The sequence below is a fragment of the Bombina bombina genome, chromosome 4, assembly GCF_027579735.1.
Source record: "Bombina bombina isolate aBomBom1 chromosome 4, aBomBom1.pri, whole genome shotgun sequence".
In the NCBI taxonomy this organism is placed as follows: Eukaryota; Metazoa; Chordata; class Amphibia; order Anura; family Bombinatoridae; genus Bombina; species Bombina bombina.
This window is the reverse complement of record NC_069502.1, coordinates 104930525-104937420: the sequence shown is the minus strand read 5'-3', so window position 1 is coordinate 104937420 and position 6896 is coordinate 104930525.

Genomic DNA, 6896 nt, shown 5'->3' with positions numbered 1-6896 from the left:
TGCCAGGGCACAGTGTCACCCCAGTGCAACTCATATCTGGTGTAACAGTAGTGTAGATTTAAAAAACCAACACTTTTTTGACTGTGTTAAATAATAGAAGTCAGTTTCCTTCACACGTGTGCGTTTCAGTGCCTGCCTGCTTGCCAGGGCACAGTGTCACTCCAGTGCAACTCATATCTGTTGTAACAGTAGTGTAGATTTAAAAAAAAAAAAAACACTTTTTGACTGTGTTAAATAATAGCAGTCAGTTTCCTTCACACGTGTGCGTTTCAGTGCCTGCCTGCCAGGGCACAGTGTCATCCCAGTGAAACTCATATCTGGTGTAACAGTAGTGTAGATTTAAAAAAAACAAAACACTTTTTTTGACTGTTTTAAATAATAGCAGTCAGTTTCCTTCACACGTGTGCATTTCAGTGCCTGCCTGCCAGGGCACAGTGTCACCCCAGTGCAACTCATATCTGGTGTAACAGTAGTGTAGATTTAAAAAACCAACACTTTTTTGACTGTGTTAAATAATAGCAGTCAGTTTTCTTCACACGTGTGCGTTTCAGTGCCTGCCTGCTTGCCAGGGCACAGTGTCACTCCAGTGCAACTCATATCTGTTGTAACAGTAGTGTAGATTTAAAAAAACAACACTTTTTTGACTGTGTTAAATAATAGCAGTCAGTTTCCTTCACCCGTGTGCGTTTCAGTGCCTGCCTGCCAGGGCACAGTGTCACCCCAGTGCAACTCATATCTGGTGTAACAGTAGTGTAGATTTAAAAAAAAAAAACACTTTTTTGACTGTGTTAAATAATAGCAGTCAGTTTCCTTCACACGTGTGCGTTTCAGTGCCTGCCTGCGTTTCAGTGCCTGCCTGCCAGGGCACAGTATCACCCCAGTGCAACTCATATCTGGTTTAACAGTAGTGTAGATTTAAAAAAAACAACACTTTTTTGACTGTAATAGATTGAATAGTTAGTTGTCTGCAAGCGTGTGTGTCAGGCCTACAGCGTCTGCTCTGCCAACTTCTGCCAGTGCACAGTGCCACTCATATCTGTTGTCACAGTAGCTTGCATGCATAGTACCACTAATCGAAAAAAAATGACAGGCAGAGGCAGGCCACCCCGCAGGGGCCGTCGTGTTAGTGGTGCTGTGATTCCCTCTGGCCCTAGAATAATGCCCAGTGTTCAGAGGCCACGTACCCCGAACTCGAACATTTCTGAGGACATAGTTGACTGGCTAACACAGGACACAAAATCTACTACAGCTTCCGCTCGGAACCTTGACGCACCATCCTCTTCCAGCTTAGCTTCAGGAACCTCTCAAGTTACCACTTGCCCGCCTGCCGCCACCACCAACACTAGCACCACAGCCGTTTCAATTGATCTGTCAGAGGAGTTATTTACACATCAGTTGGAAGAAATGAGTGATAGTGATGCGCAACCATTATTGCCAGATGATGTAGATAACAGGGATATGTCTCAGTCAGGCAGCATTACACACATGGACGTATGGTGTGATGATGATGATGTTGTACCCGCTGCTGCTTCCTTTGTTGACTTGTCAGATACAAGTGAAGCGGTTGATGATAACGATGCATCCGTGGATGTCATGTGGGTGCCAGCTAGAAGAGAAGAAGAAGAGGGGGAAAGTTCAGATGGGGAGACAGAGAGGAGGAGGTGGAGACAAGTTGGAAGGAGAGGGAGGTCATCGCAAGGAGCTAGTGGCACAGTCAGACAGCATGCATCGGCACCCGGGGTCAGCCAGACAACACGCCAATCAACGCATGCTGTTGCCACCACCAGAATGCCGTCATTGCAGAGCTCAGCAGTGTGGCATTTTTTTGTGTGTCTGGCTCTGACAACAGCGATGCCAATTGCAACCTGTGTCAAAAGAAACTGAGTAGTGGGAAGTCCAACACCCAACTAGGTACAACTGCTTTGCGAAGGCACATGATCGCACATCACAAACGCCTATGGGATCAACACATGGGTACAAACAGCACACAAACTCAAAGCTGCCATCCTCCTCTTGGTCCTGCATCTTCAGCCACGTCAACCACTGCTGTCCTCCTTGCCCCCTCTCAACCATCCGCCACTCCGTGTCTTGCCTTGAGCAACCATCCGCCACTCCGTGTCTTGCCTTGAGCAGTTCCTGGTCATCTGCCCACAGTCAGGTGTCTGTCAAGGACATGTTTGAGCGTAAGAAGCCAATGTCACCAAGTCACCCCCTTGTCCGGCATCTGACAGCTGGCTTGACTGAACTCTTAGCCCGCCAGCTTTTACCATACAAGCTGGTAGAGTCTTAGGAGTTCCAAAAATTTGTAGCTATTGGGGCACCGCAGTGGAAGGTACCCGGCCGAAATTTCTTTGCACAAAAGGCAATCCCCAACCTGTACTCGATTGTGCAAAAGGAAGTAATGGCATGTCTGGCACACAGTGTTGGGGCAAGGGTCCATCTGACCACTGATACCTGGTCTGCAAAGCATGGTCAGGGCAGGTATATCACCTACACTGAGCATTGGGTAAACCTGCTGACGGCTGCCAAGCATGGAATGCGTGGCTCTGCAGAGGAGTTGGTGACACCGCCACAACTTGCAGGTAGGCCTGCTGCCACCTCCTCTACTCCTCCTACTCCATCCTCTTCCATAACCTACTCGGCTGAGTCCTCTTCTGCTGCTGCATCTTTCTCCACATCAACGGCACCCCCCAGCTCCCCAGGTACTATTCCACATCCTGGATACGGCAGTGTCACGCCGTCTTGGGGTTGACTTGCCTGAAAGCAGAAGTAGATCACAGGTGGATCAGTGGCTGACTCCGCACCAACTGGAGATCGGCAAAGTGGTTAGTGACAACGGAAGAAATTTGTTGGCGGCATTGAATTTGGGCAAGTTGACACATGTGCCATGCATGGCACATGTGTGTAATCTGATTGTACAATGCTTTGTGCATAAGTACCCAGGCTTACAGGACGTCCTGAAGCAGGCCAGGAAGGTTTGTGGCCATTTCAGGCGTTCCTACATGGCTATGGCACACTTTTCAGATATCCAGCGGTGAAACAACATGCCAGTGAGGCGCTTGACTTGCGACAGCCCGACACGTTGGAATTCAACACTCCTAATGTTCAACCGCCTGATCCAACAAGAAAAAGCTGTTAACGACTATTTGTATGACCGGGGTGCTAGGACAGCCTCTGCAGAGCTGGGATTTTTTTTGCCACATTACTGAACGCTCATGCGCAATGCCTGTAGGCTCATGCGTCCTTTTGAGGAGGTGACAAACCTAGTCAGTCACACCGAAGGCACCATCAGTGACATCATACCATTTGTTTTCTTCCTGGAGCGTGCCCTGCGAAGAGTGCTGGATCAGGCCGTAGATGAGTGTGAAGAGGAAGAGTTCTGGTTGCCATCACCACCAGAAACAGCCTTATCAGCATCACTTGCTGGATCTGCGGCAATGCTGGAAGAGGATTGTGAGGAAGAGGAGTCAGAGGAGGAATGTGGCTTTGAGGAGGAGGAGAAAGACCAACCACAACAGGCATCCCAGGGTGCTCGTTGTCACCTATCTGGTACCCATGGTGTTGTACGTAGCTGGGGGGAAGAAGATACCTTCAGTGAGATCACTGAGGACGAGGAACGGGACATGAGTAGCTCGGCATCCAACCTTGTGCAAATGGGGTCTTTCATGCTGTCGTGCCAGTTGAGGGACCCTCGTATAATAAGGCTGAAGGAGAACGACCTGTACTGGGTGTCCACGCTGCTAGACCCCCGGTATAAGCAGAAAGTGCCTGAAATGTTACCGAATTCCCGCAAGTCGGAAAGGACGCAGCAGTTCCAAAATAAATTAAAAAGTATGCTTTACACAGCGTATAAGGGTGATGTCGCAGCACAACGGGAATCTAACAGGGGAGAGGTGAAAGTAATCCTCCTCCTCCCACGACCACGCCGGCAAGGACAGGACGCTTTACAGACGTGTTGTTGATGGAGGACATGCAGAGCTTTTTAAGTCCTACGCATCACCACAGCCCTTCAGGGTCCACCCTCAGAGAAAGACTCGACCGACAGGTAGCAGACTACCTCGCCTTAACTGCAGATATCGACACTCTGAGGAGCGATGAACCCCTTGACTACTGGGTGTGCAGGCTTGACCTGTGACCTGAGCTATCCCAATTTGCGATAGAACTTCTGGCCTGCCCCGCTTCAAGTGTCCTGTCAGAAAGGACCTTCAGTGCAGCAGGAGGTATTGTCACTGAGAAGAGAAGTCGCCTAGGTCAAAAAAGTCTAGATTACCTCACCTTTATTAAGATGAATGAGGGATGGATCCCGAACGGACTGACAGTGGGCGATACATTCGACTAAAAAAGGCCTGATGAGATGAGCTGCCTTGGGCTAAAAATGGTCCACATGCTGCTGTATTTTATCTCTTAATGCCGGATGACTTGTGTGACTTATCCGCCACCAACTAGGGTTAAAGCCGCAATGTTTTAGAGCACTTTCTGCCTGGGAAACAAAAATCAATTTTTTCTGGCCGCTGCTACAGCAGCTGCTGCAACAATACCTAATTTTTCAGGCATGTGTACATGCAAATTTTTCTGGCCTCTGGTGCTGCACTGTGGCTTCAAAAACCAAACCAAAAAAAGGCACATAACAGGGATTAAACTGATAGGATTAGTACTACTTAACACACTACTCCTATCTTGTGTCACATTAGATTGCACGCACAGTGCCTCAAATTTGAAGTAGGTGGACTGACCAAGCATCTTTTTCCATCTCCCGGTTCCTAAAATCGATGCCATATACACGTCCCCTGATAAGAAACATAACTGGGATTAAACTGATAAGAAGAGTACTACTTAACACACCACTCCTATCTGGTGGCACATTAGATTGCACGCGCAGTGCCCCAAATTTGAAGTAGGAGGACCGACCAAGAATCTTTTTCTATCTCCCGGTTCATAAAATCAATGCCATATACACGTCCCCTGATAGGGGACGTAACAGGGATTAAACTGATAGGAATAGTACTACTTAACACACCTTATAATAACGCAGAGAGAGGCAACACAGAGAGAGGAGTCTGAAGAAGAGGAGTCAGAGGAGGAAGGTGGCTTTGAGGAGGTTGAAAACCAAACACAGCAGGCGTCCCAGGGGGCTTCTTGTCACCTTTTGGGGACCCTTGGTGTTGTACGTGGCTGGGTGGAGGAAGAGACCTTCAATGACATCAGTGGAAAGGGACATGGCTAGCTTGGTATCCAACCTTGTGCAAATGGGGAGTTTGCGGTTGCGCAAATGGACTGTTTGCGGTTGTTTGAGGTGCGTTAAAGGGACAGTCTAGGCCAAAATAAACTTTCATGATTCAGATAGAGCATGTAATTTTAAACAATTTTCCAATTTACTTTTATCACCAATTTTGCTTTGTTGTCTTGGTATTCTTAGTTGAAAGCTTAACCTAGGAGGTTCATATGCATAGCAAATGCGAACTTCCGCAAAAGTTTGCGAATGGGCGAACCGGGCGAACCGCCATAGACTTCAATAGGCAGGCGAATTTTAAAACCCACAGGGACTCTTTCTAGCCACAAAAGTGATGGAAAAGTTGTTTCAAGGGGACTAACACCTGGACTGTGGCATGCCGGAGGGGGATCCATGGCAAAACTCCCATGGAAAATTACATAGTTGATGCAGAGTCTGTTTTTAATCCATAAAGGGCATAAATCACCTAAAATTCCTAAATTGTTTGGAATAGCGTGCTTTAAAACATCAGGTATGATGTTGTATCGTTCAGGTAGTGTATGGGTTACGCCCGCTTCACAGTGACAGACCAAACTCCCCGTTTAACGCACCGCAAACAACCCCAAATACTGTAGTCCATTTGCACAACCGCAAACTCCCCATTTGCACCAGGTTGGATACCAAGCTAGCCATGTCCCGTTCCTTGTCCTCACTGATCTCACTGCACATGCAATCACTTTCTGGGGTAACAGAAAATGCTCCACCCACAAGATGCTCCTATTATATTACTGCACTGAGGATGCTGCCTGTTTCTGTGTGTCCTGCTCCCTGGCCGGAGAGCACAGGGGACACCAGGTCGAGCTGCTGAATGAGGCTTCTGAGAAATGTTCTGCAGAAACTGACCACGAAGAGAGAGGACACTGAGAAAAGAGTCCAGAGTGTTCAGAAGCACAGGAGAGGGGTGCAAGAAAAAGCAGCTGGTGTAATAGAGAGACTGACTGCCCTGCTTTCCGACAGGACACTTGAAGCAGGGCAGGCCAGAAGTTCTATGGCAAATTGGGATAGCTCAAGCCACAGGTCAAGCCTGCACACCCAGTAGTCAAGGGGTTCATCGCTCCTCAGAGTGTCGAGATCTGCAGTTAAGGCGAGGTAGTCTGCTACCTGACGGTTGACTCGTTCTCTGAGGCTGGACCCCGAAGGGCTGTGGCGATGAATAGGAGTTAAAAAGGTCCGCATGTCCTCCATCAACAACATGTCTGTAAAGCGTCCTGTCCTTGCCGACGTGGTCGTGGGAGGAGGAGTATTATTTTCACCTCTTCCCCTATTAGATTCCCGTTGTGCTGTGACATCACCCTTATACGCTGTGCAAAGCATACTTTTTAATTTATTTTTGAACTGCTCCATCCTTTCCGACTTGCGGGAATTCTGTAACATTTTAAGCACTTTATGCTTATACCTGGGGTCTAATAGCGTGGACACCCAGTACAGTTCGTTCTCCTTCAGCTGTTTATACGAGTGTCCCTCAACAGGCACGACAGCATGACAGACCCCATTTGCACAAGGTTGGATGCCGAGCTACTCATGTCCTGTTTTTCGTCCTCACTGAAGGTATCTTCTTCCCCCCAGCCACGTACAACACCACGGGTACCAGATAGGTGACAACGAGCACCTTGGGATGCCTGTTGTG